Genomic DNA, 14,758 nt, shown 5'->3' with positions numbered 1-14,758 from the left:
ATTCCTGTATTAATATGTGCAATATCCTTTTGTTACAGTGAGGACAACTTTTCTGATTCATCCATTATCACAGACAAATTCGGGCATGATAGTTCTTATCCATTATCAGTATTCATACACTACTAATGCATTTATATTGAATGAGATCGATCATCTTAGGTATTGATTCCTCGCTACACAGGAGCGAGTTGATATTAAGCAAGCCCAAGGCCTTCTCCCAACTCTGACTGGTGTATTAAACATCAGGATAACTTTTTTTTTCTATTAGTGCAATGATAGCAGTGGTTATTATTAGGTACTGGATTTATCTAGGTTACCATTTTTGCCTCCACTAAGATCTTCAAAGCATTTTGAATATAGTCAAAGTCAGTGAGACACCCCTTCGTTTAGAGGATGGTTATGCAGTTGTACTTCCCCTCAAAAAAAATCATTCACCTCTATGACCACACCCCTTATTTTAAAAAGCATTAAGTCTGGAGTCTCTTAGAAACTTTGTAGTTTTTATATGAATATTCTCATGTCCTTAATATTTGTACATTATTCATAGGGGCATGGCTATATAAAGCTACTTCAAGGTCTTGAAGCCGAGCAGCTGCAGAGTCAAAGACGCTGGCATGTGAGCTGAAGCATAACACGCTGTTGTTTCTTAGTGTTTGGAATTCTGAATTTTTTATTGTAACATTTTGGACTTATAGATTTGAACTCTAAGAGACTTATAGTAACTTAAAATATTTTTGACATCACTTAGGAAATAAAACATTGTATACAGAACCAAAAAAGTATTTGCGCTACACTTGACTTTGAATGGAAACCAGGGCTCTTCCCTTTTACACTGCTGAGTATCATGCTAAGAAAATGACTGCGCATTGAAATCGTCCATTTAATTCAAAACACCTGTTGTTTGAAATGGAAGAAATTAGAAATTCCCACCCCAACTGGGAATTGAATTCGGCACTCTTTCTCTTGGGCTGCTGACTATCACAGTAAATAAATGATTGTGCATTAAATTCAAAAACACCCAACCTTTGAGATACAAGAAATTACATAAATCACCAACTCAACTAGGAAATGAACCGTGGGTCCTTTGCTTGGGAAGCAGACATACATGCTAACTAAATGACTGTATATTAAAGGCTTGTGTGCTTAATCGAAACACTTCTAGTTCATCTTCCTTTCGAGGTGGGGACAATGGTATTCACTTTATGTCTTCACAAACTACACTTGAACATTAGAAAAATTTGCAAATAATAAGATAATAAGATCCAAGCTCCTTTCATGCTGAATATTCAACATACATGCACACTAAGGAAGAAAAGGGCAGCATTTTAACTGTCTGAGCTACTCAGCTTGGCAATTAATTTGGTAAGCGCTGAAATAGCAATCCCCACTTCAAACAGTTTTTGAAGATGCTGGCATGCCAGAATTTAGTTCTGCAAGTTTTCTTTTAAATGCCAATAAATCTACTGACATTAGGCTGACGTATTTGAACACATTCAAATACCATCGGGCTGAACCAGAGTCAAACCTGCCAATTTGGGGTTAGAAGGCTAGCGCCTTAACCGTCTGCCATTTGAAATTTCAGGCAGTACCAGGGTTGAACCTGGGCATATGAGAACGGCAGCTAATAACACTAACTGTTATGCTGCAGAGGTTGACACACTAATAATGATAATAATTTAAGAGTATACAGCCCACCTTCGTACTGAAGACTCTACATGCTTACCCAATAAGAAAAGTAATCTGGTGCTGGAATTTAGTTCTGCTGGAGTTCGCATCTTATGAGAATTACTCAGTAAAGTGTAAAATTGCCAACTCAGCTGGAAATTACAAAATATAGAATACTTAAATCAGCCTGGATTACACATAAATGTACATTACTTCCATAATATTCAATCGTTACCAAGCAAAGTGCTAGTCCTGAACCATAGACGTGTTTCACACTCAGTTGTCAGAGACCAAAGGGTTTTCTGTTTGCAGTTTCTAACTGCCAGGCTCACAAAAATAATGCTGACAAGCTCAAACAGTTCTGATGATTTTGCACACATCTAGCTTGCGAGGTCCAAAGAATCAACAAATTAAAATATCAGCTAATCTATACTTTATTTCTTGACTTTGGCAGAATTATAAAAACATCAACAAACACAGAATATGTGTCAACCACTTAGTGATCATCTTCAGCTGTATCCAAATAGCTTAGATGAAAACATTTGAATAGTAAGCACTTTAAAACCTTAATCTATATTCCCATGGGAACCTAAAAACTATTGCTTTGAGGTGGGTTTGGGGATGGTGGGGTCTGGGTAAGGGGATATGTGAGAAGGATACTTAAAATTACAAGTCGCGTCTACAATAATGTAAAAAAATTATTTAATAATTAAACATATTTGAAAACCTCTTTAAACATCTGTGATAAGGCACTTTTTTTTGTAAAAACACTAGGTAGCTTGATCTTGTATACCCTTCCAGTCAATATTCAAAATGATCTAATGTTCAAAGCTAGGAAAAAATTCCCTGCGTAATTAAAGGGCAAGAATCAAATTCAGACAATACAAAGGTAGATAAAGAACTTCAGCATAAAATTAGACAAGGTAACATAGTTGTAACAAACTCTGATAAAGGTGGAACAGTTGTAATATTAAACAAACCCTAATGCATTAAAAAAAAAAAAAAAAAAAAAAAAAAATACAACAGCAACAACGTTAAGGTCATTGAGAAAGATCCCACTCTAAAAATACAAAGGAATTTGAAAAGGGTACTAAAGCAAAGCACCTTCCTCTTAAATGACCAAGAAATACAGAAACTCATAAATATGAACCCAGGACTCCTTATGCATAAACTACATAAAAAGGACACACCTATTAAACCTGTAATTAATTTTTGAAAAAGTCCCATACATAAAAACTCTCAATTTATTCATGTTCTTGGCTGAAAATGATGTTTCTTTACACCAAAAGCTCGATAAAAAACTCCAGGGAGTTTTACAAGGTTGTTAAAGATCATAAATAAGTACTTCTCATGGAACAAGTTCCTTTGACATTAAATAAATATATACTAATAATCCTATAAAAGTAACCATTAAGAATATAAGAACGAATCTATTAGATCACAAACACATCAGTAAACTGGAAATTGAAAACATAACTATACTGGAGTTCATGCTGAACCATAATTTCTTTTCTTTTAATAATAGAATATACCAACAGGACGGACTCCCTATGGGAGCTCCGGCTTCTGGGATTTTAGCTAATACATTCCTTGATTACCTAGAACACACTCACATAGTAGGCCACATCAAAGGACTGGATCTTTGGCTACGCTATGTTGATGATACTTATGCCATAATAAAAAAAGAACTTAATGACAGTCACAGTGTTCTAAATATCTGAAATAATTTTGACCCAAACATTAAATTTACAGTAGAAGAAGAAGAAGAAGAAGAAGAAAAAGAGGAAGGTATGCTCAGTTTTATAGATATTCAAACAATTAGGATAAACAACCAGTTCCAGTTTAGAATACATAGAAAACTTGCTTTTACACTGACCACGATAAAATGTGACTCTTTACATACCATTTCACAGAAAAAATCCGCATACTCTAGTTTTGTCAACAGGGCCTTTGAAACTCTATTAACAAATGTAGCAAAGGCTTTTCAGTCTATCAAACACATAGCAAATACAATATAAATTAAAACACTAAAAGCATATCTGTAAAACACACACTAACATACAAACTCTATTAACAGAAACAGACAGAAAGAAGGAACTAACCTACATTCGCCAACAAGCCTTATTTAATGGTTTCAGTTTGAAATTCATCTACAAAATCAGTACTGAGTGTAAATTCCAACAACAAATGAAATTAAAGCAGCAACCAGAGAAAGTATGGAGGTACATAAAATTCACTTTTAATAAACCTAGGATTTATGAAATTACAAATTTGTTCAAGAAACATAACACCAAAGTAGCTTTCTCAACTAACAGCAACATGAAACATATACTTTTCAATCATAATAAAGTTTAATAAACTTAAGGATGAAGAATTTCAGGAATCAGGCATTTATAGGCTAATATGTACTCAGTGTAAAAACATATGTGGGACAATTTTGAAGGAGCTTTGCAGTTAGTCATCAGGAGCACATTAGTGCAGAGAAGTACTGGAGATTCTCTGCTATGGAAGCTCATTTGAAAGAGGCAAGCCACAAATTTAATAGTATCTCCAAATCATCAGTAGGATCAATGAAGGAAGTCTTATGAACAATCTAGAAAATATCCAAATTATTCTTGATAAATTAGAGAACAAAGAACGGAATTTAAATTAAATAAATGTCCAAAAAACATCCTATATGAACATATAAGTAAATACATGCAATGGGTAAACATGAAACAAATAAGATTAACAAGTGAAATACTCAAATATGACATCACGGAATCTCAGCTAGTACCCCTTCCCCTTCACGTGACATATTAGGTGGCAACACAACCTTGCTTCACCTTTCTATGGGGAATCATATGAACAAACAAGCCATGACACATCGCTGTTACACTAGATTGTGTATACGGACACGCCCCCAAGGCACGGGGTAATAGAGACACCGCTCCAGAAAAGGTGAGTTAAGCCAATACAAACTTTTCATTTCTACCATCTTTCAGCGATTTCATTAAATTGTTCAGTGACACATTTTATCATTTTATGATTTTTTAAGCTGGTTGCAGATTGTGAGGCAAGGTGCCAATACCAGAAGATCGCCATTTCACGCAATATAACAGAGAAGTTACCTTAAGACTATTGCAAGTCAAACAGTTCAACACAACATTTTACCATAATCTAAAATGGAACCTTTAAGGAAGATACTTAATTCAACATACAATTAACAAAGAACAGAAGACTGATGTACATACTGACTTTTTATTGTATACAAGATCAAGCTACCTAGTATTTTTACAAAAGTGCCTCATCACAGATGTTTTGAGATGTTTCCAAATATGTTTAGCTGGTAAGTATTTTAATATTATTGTAGACGCAACTTGTAATTTTAAATATCCTTCTCACATATCCCCTTACCCAATGCCCGAGTCCCCACCCCCTATTTTCCAGCGCTTCAAAGCAATAGTTTTTAGGTTCCCGTGGGAATATAGATTAAGGTTTTAAAGTGCTTACTATTCAAATGTTTTCATCTAAGCTATTTGGATACAGTTGAAGATGAAAACTAAGTGGTCAAAACATGTCCTGTGCTTGTTAATATTTTTATATTTCTGCAGAAGGCAAGAAATAAAGTATTGATTAGCTGGTATTTTAATTTAAGTTGTTGAATGAACTCATTGATATGGTCTTAAAATGGACAGCATGCAAGGTTGAAAGAATGCAATAACAAAACACTTCTTGTTTACTTGCCAGCATTATTATTGTGAGAACAGTTGTTACAAAGTACAATAGAGTCTCTGACAAAACTGAGTGTGGAACAGTTCTATGGTTCAGTACTAGCACATTGCTTAGTTACGATTGAATATTACAGAAATAATTGGCATGTAGCAGTATCCTAGCTGATTCTAGATTTTGTAATTCCCAGTTAGGTTGAGGGTTTTATTCTTTAATGGGTAATTCTGATCAGATGCAAACTCCTGCAGGATAAAGTTCTGGTACAGATTCCTTTTTTTATTAGGTATACATGTAGAGTATTCAGTACAAAGGTGGGTTGGATCCTCCAAATTATTATTGTGTGTGTAATCCAGGCTGATTGAATACATTATTTTTTGTAATTCCTAGCTGGGTTGGGGATTTTATTATTTATTACCAGGTAGGTGATCCTGATAAGATTCAAGCTCCTGCGGGACTAAATTCTGGCACCAGCGATTTGTTTCTTATTGGGTATGCATGTTATGTATTCAGTAGAAAGATGGGTTGGATCTTCCAAGTTATTATTATCACCATCATTATTAGTGTGTATGTTTTCGGCACTTAATAGTTAAATTGTCGGACTGAGTAGCTCAGACGGTTAAGGCGCTAGCCTTCTAAACCCAACTTGGCAGGTTCAGTTCTGGCTCAGCCCAATGGTATTTGAAGGTGTTCAACTATGTCAGCCTTGTGTCGTTATATTTACTGGCACATAAGAGATAACTTGCAGGGCTAAATTCTGGCATGTCAGCATTTTGAAAAACTGTTTGAAGCCAGGATTGAAATTTCTGCACTTAGCGAATTAGCAATTGCCAGGCTGAGTAGCTCTAGCCATAAAAGTGCTGGCCTTATTTTTCTTATTGTGCATGAATGTTGAGTATTCAGAATGAAAGCAGCTTTGTTCTTCAAAATTACTATTATTATTATTGCAAACTTTTCGAGCGTTGGAGTGTAGTTAGTAAGACGTAAAGTGAATAATTTTTTTGACCCACCTTGGAAGGAAGTCTGACTTGATGCATTTCAATTAAACACACAAGCTCTTAATGTACAGTCATTTAGTTAGCATGCCTGGCCAACGGCCATACCATGTTGAATACACCGGTTCTCGTCCGATCACCGCAGTTAAGCAACATTGGGCGTGGTCAGTACTTGGATGGGTGACCGCTTGGGAACACCACGTGCCGTTTGGCTCTGTTCCCAATGGCTCATGTTTGTATGTTACTGTAGTCACGTCCTAGTTCGTGAACCATGGGCACCAGCTGAGTGGCCTAGTAAGAGGTCCTGAGAGTCGGGATACCAGTTGCTATGGAATGGGAGTGGGCATCTTGGACATATTCTGAGGCCTGGCCCTACTTTTGCTCAGGCGGCTAGGACTATACAATCCACCAGTGGTCCATAACCCGTTAGAGGAGAGATCCTCACTTGAACTATGTGTAAGTAGGGTAGCATCCTGCTTCATGAATTTACCGAGCTCAGAACATTTTAAGCAAGCCTCGGACCTATGGAAGTAACGGAGTCCCACTCCCATTTGACAGGCGAGGGACTCCTTGTAAACAACTTGGCGAACGAAATGGAATTCGATGGGGAGCTATCAATATTAATGGGGCTTATGGAAGAAAGAAGGTAGAACTGGCTGAGTCAGCAAAGAGGATGCATCTGGATGTGCTAGGAGTAAGTGATATTCGGGTAAGGGGAGATAACGAGGAAGAGATAGGAGATTATAAAGTGTACTTGACGGGTGTTAGAAAGGGAAGGGCAGAGTCTGGGGTAGGGCTGTTTATCAGGAATACCATTGCACAGAACATAGTTTCTGTTAGGCACGTAAATGAGTGAATGATGTGGGTAGATTTGTCATTGGGAGGAATTAGGACTAGAATTGTGTCCGTGTATTCACCATGTGAGGGTGCGGATGAGGATGAAGTTGACAAGTTTTATGAAGCATTGAGTGACATCGTGGTCAGGGTCAACAGCAAGGATAAAATAGTGCTAATGGGCGATTTCAATGCGAGAGTTGGGAATAGAACTGAAGGATACGAAAGGGTGATTGGTAAATGTGGGGAAGATATGGAAGCTAATGGGAATGGGAAGCGTTTGCTGGACTTCTGTGCTAGTATGGGTTTAGCTGTTACGAATACATTCTTCAAGCATAAGGCTATTCACCGCTACACATGGGAGGCTAGGGGTACCAGATCCATAATAGACTGTATCTTAACAGACTTCGAATTCAGGAAATCTGTAAGGGATGTACAAGTTTTCCGCGGATTTTTCGATGATACAGACCACTATCTGATCTGTAGTGAACTAAGTATCTCTAGGCCTAGGGTAGAGAAAGTGAAATCTGACTGCAAACGATTAAGGGTAGAAAATCTCCAGGACGAGAACATTAGACAGAAGTACATGGATATGATTAGTGAGAAGTTTCGAACAGTAGACAGTAAGCAGGTTCAGGATATAGAAAGTGAATGGATGGCATACAGGGATGCTGTAGTAGAAACAGCAAGGGAATGCCTAGGAACAACTGTGTGTAAAGATGGGAAAAGGCGAACATCTTGGTGGAATGATGAAGTGAGAGCAGCTTGTAAACTTAAAAAGAAGGCTTATCAGAAATGGCTCCAAACAAAGGCCGAGGCAGACAAGGAGTTATACGTAGATGAAAGAAACAGAGCGAAACAAATAGTTGTTGAATCCAAAAAGAAGTCCAGGGAAGATTTTGGTAACAACCTGGAAATGCTAGTTCAAGCAGCAGGGAAACCTTTCTGGACAGTAATAAAGAATCTTAGGAAGGGAGAGAAAAAGGAAATGAACAGTGTTTTGAGTAATTCAGGTGAACTCATAACAGATCCCAGGGAATCACTGGAGAGGTGGAGGGAATATTTTGAACATCTTCTCAATGTAAAAGAAAATCATCCTGGTGGTGTTGTGAACAGCCAAGCTCATGGGGAGGAGGAAAATGATTTTGGTGAAATTATGCTTGAGGAAGTGAAAAGGATGGTAAATAAACTCCACTGTCATAAGGCAGCAGGAATAGATGAAATTAGACCTGAAATGGTGAAGTATAGTGGGAAGGCAGGGATGAAATAGTAGTAATAGGAATAGTAGAGTAGTAAAATTAGCATGGAGTGTTGGTAAGGTACCTTCAGATTGGGCAAAAGCAGTAATTGCACCTATCTATAAGCAAGGGAACAGGAAGGATTGCAACAACTATCGAGGTATGTCATTGATTAGTATACCAGGCAAAGTATTCACTGGCATCTTGGAAGGGAGGGTGCGATCAGTCGTTGAGAGGAAGCTGGATGAAAACCAGTGTGGTTTCAGACCACAGAGAGGCTGTCAGGATCAGATTTTCAATATGCGCCAGGTAATTGAAAAATGCTACGAGAGGAATAGGCAGTTGTGTTTATGTTTCGTAGATCTAGAGAAAGCATATGACAGGGTACCAAGGAAAAAGATGTTCCCCATACTGGGGGACTATGGAGTTAAAGGCAGATTATTAAAATCAATCAAAGGCATTTATGTTGACAATTGGGCTTCAGTGAGAATTGATGGTAAAATGAGTTCTTGGTTCAGGGTACTTACAGGGTTTAGACAAGGCTGTAATCTATCACCTTTGCTGTTCGTAGTTTACATGGATCATCTGCTGAAAGGTATAAAATGGCAGCGAGGGATTCAGTTAGGTGGAAATGTAGTAAGCAGTCTGGCCTATGCTGACGATTTGGTCTGAATGGCAGATTGTGCTGAAAGCCTACAGTCTAATATCTTGGAACTAGAAAATAGGTGCAATGAGTATGGTATGAAAATTAGCCTCTTAAAGACTAAATTGATGTCAGTAGGTAAGAAATTCAACAGAATTGAATGTCAGATCGGTGATACAAAGCTAGAAGAGGTCGATAATTTCAAGTATTTAGGTTGTGTGTTCTCCCAGGATGGTAATATAGTAAGTGAGATTGAATCAAGGTTTCGTAAAGCTAATGCAGTGAGCTCGCAGCTGCGATCAACAGTATTCTGTAAGAAGGAAGTCAGCTCCCAGACGAAGCTATCTTTACATTGGTCTGTTTTCAGACCAACTTTGCTTTACGGGAGCGAAAGCTGGGTGGACTCAGGATACCTTATTCATAAGTTAGAAGTAACAGACATGAAAGTAGCAAGAATGATTGCTGGGACAAACAGGTGGGAACAATGGCAGGAGGGTACTCGGAATGAGGAGATAAAGGCTAATTTAGGAATGAACTCGATGGATGAAGCTGTACGCATAAACCGGCTTCGGTGGTGGGGTCATGTGAGGCGAATGGAGGAGCGTAGCTTACCTAGGAGAATAATGGACTCTGCTATGGAGGGTAAAAGAAGTAGAGGTAGACCAAGGCGATGATGGTTAGACTCGGTTTCTAACGATTTAAAGATAAGAGGTATAGAACTAAATGAAGCCACAACACTAGTTGCAAATCGAGGATTGTGGCGACGTTTAGTAAATTCACAGAGGCTTGCAGACTGAATGCTGAAAGGCATATCAGTCTATAATGATAATGTATGTATGTATGTATGTATGTATGTATGTATGTAGGCCTGTTCCTTGCCCATATAAAGAAGCCACTGGTTCAATTGCTAGTCCGGTTGGTGAATTTCAAATTTCTTTTAGCTCAAAGGTTGTGTGTTTTGAATTTAACACACAATCCTTTAGTTATTATAATAGTCAGGAGTCCAAGGGAAAGTGTGCCAAGTTTGATTCCCAGATGGCCTGGGTATTTTTAATTGCTTGCAGCTCTAATGTTAGGTGCCAAGTGATGTAAACATTACAGCAGGCAACTACATGTCTCCAGGGTTGAAATCTGCAGCCCGAACCTCAATGCAGGAACAATAAACTTTGTATTCCATCTCTTAGCAAATAAGTTACTTCCAAGTCTAATCAGCTTACTCAAGCTGCCAATGTTATTTTGCTGAGATGTGCATACTACTGCAATCGCAAAAATAATGAACTTTATAGTTTATGTCATGGCAGATACTTCCAAGTCCAATCAACATGTTCCTACAGTCATACTTTTTCCCACCGAGATGCACGTATGTCATGACCTCACTTTATACCAAATTTATACCTTTCTCTCTCCACATTCAGATAACATACATTGTGCTGATCATTCGCACTTGGTCTTCATTGAAAGAACACCTCGTCATTGATTTTAGGTCAGATCGAGTATTTCTAACATTTCTTTCTTCTTATGAACGTAACATCTTTAGTTCTGAGTCCAAGTGAGCTCCAGGTTTGATACCACAAGTCAGCAATTGTTCTCTTTGCTCAGAATTAGAAGTTTCAATTTTTGGAATTAGATTTTTGAATAGAACTTAAGCTTTGGGTCCGAGCAAGCTCAAGGTTCAACTACTAGTTCTGTTGGTGATTTTTTTCTTTTGAATCTAATGCTAAAGCTAGTTGTTTCAGTGAAACATATAGGCAGTTAATTTACAGTCATTTAGTTAGCATGCTTGTTTGCTTCCCAAGTAAATGAGCCCCGGGTTCGAATCCTAGTTGGATCGGCAAATTATTAGTTTCTTTTAGCTGAAAGGTTGTGTGTTTTTGAAATTACCACACAATCACTTAGTTACTCTGGTAGTCAGCAGTCCAAGGAAAAGAGTGCCGTGTTTGATTCTCATTCGGTGTGGGGAATTTTTAATATCTCACAGCTCAAATGTGAGGTGTTTTGCAGTCATTTACTTAGCTTGATACTCAGCAGTCCAAATGGATGAGCCCTGTGTTCCATTCTCAGTCATGTGTTGTGCGAATATTTTTTTCAGTTCTGAGCATTGGGATTTAATCTTAAATATCAACAGTACTATAAGGTACTATAATTATCTATAATTCAAATCTCTGAGCACGAATTCTCACAGTAAAAATATTAGGGTTCCAAACACTAAAGACCATCAGCACATCACGCATCAGCTCACACGCTAGTATCTTTGACTCTGCAGCCACTCATTTTAACCACCTTGAAGTAGCTTTGTGAAGGTATTTCCCTATGAATAATGCACATTTATTTAACCTTTCACCATTTCCATAGTCCTATACCACCATCTTGTTCCATGTTCTGCTCTGAACCCTAGACCATAGCTCATTCCCTTTAGCCTTAGTTTTTAGCCCTTTTGCTATTGAGCCCTTTTGCCATTTGTCCTTTAGCCATTTAACACTTCTGCACTTTTGGACTTTTGCTGTCACTCAGCTCCCTGGCCTGGTGTCACCTTCCAGTGTTTCAGGACATTAAGAAGATTTGTCAATCTATCTTCACACAAATTATAGAAGACATACCAATAATGGTTTAAAATTTGTATTAATTAGATACATTTCATTAATTAGACAAGCTTGGGATTGTTGAGTGTGCACAGAGAGTGATTATTATCTTAAACTGAGCTGGTCACCTCATGTGCTCAGCAATATACTCTCATAATGCAATATTCGTTGCTACTTCCTCATTGATCATAAATATGAGTCACTTAACAAGGCTAGGCTATTTCTATTGAGCACTATCCACCTTCTTATATAGAGCTTCCATGGTCATTAATGCCTATCATTAACACTCAATCATTTCCATCGACATTCATTACTTTTAACATAACTTATTTTTATATCATAAGTTTAGCCCCTAATGTACATGAATATCATTTTAGGTGTCAGTTTGTACTTTATTGATGAAATTAAGCAAGATGAGTTGTCATATTCTATAAAAATTCACAAAAGAGCATTGTACCTATCAAAATTAGTCTTTAGGTTGTAAGTTAAACAAATAGATTTACATTTTTTTAACACTTTATTATTAGTGCACTACTCTCTTAATGAAGTTCAAATAATTGAAGACTTACAATATCACCACATTTCAACTACACTCATGTTCTTAAAAATTGGCACAGCTTGAAGGACTAGAGTTAGGAAGTTCATATTCATGGTTCATGTTCATTAGTATGTTCTGCAGAAGTGATTAACATTTCAGTCACCCAGGCTGGTATGTGCCCCATTGCCTAGTATGCACTTGGTCCTCCAAGGGCACTGATTACTTATTCCATGTATGATGGCATCAACATGTATAAGGCACGAAAGGCATCCTGGGGTATAGACATCCATGCTGCTTTCATGTGTTCCACAGTTCATCTTTGGTGGTTGGCATTGAGTCACAGTGCCGCACCCATCGTTTCACCATATCCCACACGTTTTCAATTAGTGACAGGTCCGGTGATCAGCTGAACAAAGGCAACAGTCTGACATTCTCTGACAGCAGGAAAGCACGTGTTCATGTAGCGATATGTGGTCGTACATTATCCTGCTGAAATAAGGCGTCTGGGGTGTCATGCAGAAAGGGTATGGCTACAGGTAACAGGATGTCATTCACGTAGGTCACACTGGTAACAGTGACCTGGACACGCACCAACTGTGATTGGTGGTTGTACCCAGTAGCACCCCGCATCATAAAGCCTTGAGTTGGCACTGTATGTCTTGCGGGAAAGCAGTCAGTATGATGCCTCTTCCCCTGCCTGTGGAGAACCAAAGTGCGGCCAATCATTTTCCAACAGACAGAACGTCGTTTCATCCCAAAACTTATCTGCTGCCATTCCTGTCCCCAGAGATGTCCTTCCATTCACCATTGCAGTCTAGCATGTTTATGCACATTAGTCAAATAAATAAAGGTGGAAAATTGGACGACGTGGTGGTAACCCAGATCGTAATAAACTGGGATGGAATGTGCCTCCTGATAGTGTAAGATTTGTTACACGATTCCAGTTCCACTGTTGTGCCAGAGCTGACGAGGACACAGATCTGTGCTGCAATGCTATTCGGATGAGGTGTCAATCTCCTCAGGGGGAGGGTTCTGAGTGGTGTGACCAGACCCATCTTGTCATGTTGTACGGCCTTCTGTGAATGTTCTGTACACACCCATTGGACTGCCGACATCTTGGCACACAAGCAGCAATTTATCAGATAGATATATCATATTCTCTCATGCCAATAATGCACCCTCTTTCAAACTCATTCATTTGACAGTACTTTTCTTGCACACATCTGCTCAAGTCACACTGATCTATTACGTTCGGTTTATAGCGACAATGAGGGCCGCAGGCACGATTTATCAGTCGGTGGTTGTGCGCAGGGATATCGATATGGACCTTGAACCTGATAGTGGACATGGTTCAAATGCTCATCATTTCTTCAGAACATACCATTGCACTTGTTCTGTGAATATGAACTTCCTTCAAGGTGTTCTGGATCTTATGGACGTGAGTGTATTTCAGTCATCCACAAAATTTACCATCAACAAGTAGATCAGAAGTGATAAGAATGTGTAACAACACAAAATAATAGAAAATATTATTTCAAGAATCAAGTCTTTCGGAAAAGGAAATTAATATATAAATGAAAGTACTTAAGTTTTTATGATGGACGTTGATTCAGTCCTGGATAGCAACATCTCAGAATTGGTCCCTTTAGCACCCTTGAGGGTGTGGTGGGATCTCCCCTTGTAGTAGCACATTCTGGAAGGAATATCCCTTGCAAGGTGCACCATGATGAAAGTAGAGATTCCTCTTGCAAGCGGAATGATGATGTTCCTTGTCTTGCAGGCTTCATGGGATAATAGGCTTCCCCTCACACACACACACACACACACACACACACACACACACACACACACACTTAATCTTAATTACACAGCACATTAATATGTGCTCCATCCATGCCTATTTAAATGTCAGTCGAGACTTAACTTGCGTGTTCAGATGATTTGTGCATACCACATGTGTTCTGGAATTAATATTGTAGTTGTTATGTCTTGCAGAAAATGAAATGACATGTTCCCTTTATAAGGCATCATGGCTAATGAAAGTCGCTTGGCGTAGAATATCTTGTAGAATTGTAGTGGGAAATTAAAGTGAAGTTGCGCTCAAATGTAGAGCAGTATGAAAGCATTAGAGTAAGTTGAGCGTCGATTACACGCTGCCTTTATCAGTTCTCAGCCTAGAAAATGTGATGAGTTGGAAACCAATCTTAAATTTTCTTCACGTCTTCTTAAAATATCATACTTCGAAACTGGTCTTGTGTGAAGAGTTCTGAAAACTTGCCAGGCTGTGCTAATCTTGAAAATGTTAACTGTTCATATCTGCCGCATGCTAGGCTCCTGACCAATAAGAGAAAAGCAACGGATCGCCACGTGGCCATGCACCTGTGAGCTTAAAGGCGACTTGCTCCAAGGTTATCAGATCGTGGCCTTAACCACAGCTGTTATAAATGACTCATTGACTGAATTAAATTAGGCTCTGGCGACAATCTGAATTTTAACTCCAATTGTGCCATATGTTGTAGATGAAATATTTCTTTCCACACTATATACTACTGTAGCCT

General features: G+C 38.4%; 1 non-coding gene across 1 annotated transcript; it reads left to right on the top strand.

Annotated features, from left to right (window-relative positions):
• Positions 1 to 6,462: 6,462 nt before the first annotated feature.
• Positions 6,463 to 6,581, top strand: LOC136882483 (5S ribosomal RNA). Its single transcript, XR_010861190.1, has one exon. It is a non-coding gene; the product is annotated as a 5S ribosomal RNA (ribosomal RNA).
• Positions 6,582 to 14,758: the final 8,177 nt, after the last annotated feature.

This window comes from Anabrus simplex, chromosome 10, assembly GCF_040414725.1.
Source record: "Anabrus simplex isolate iqAnaSimp1 chromosome 10, ASM4041472v1, whole genome shotgun sequence".
Taxonomy (NCBI): Eukaryota; Metazoa; Arthropoda; class Insecta; order Orthoptera; family Tettigoniidae; genus Anabrus; species Anabrus simplex.
The sequence above is the reverse complement of the archived record's forward strand: the minus strand, read 5'-3'. Positions and strand labels throughout refer to the sequence as shown.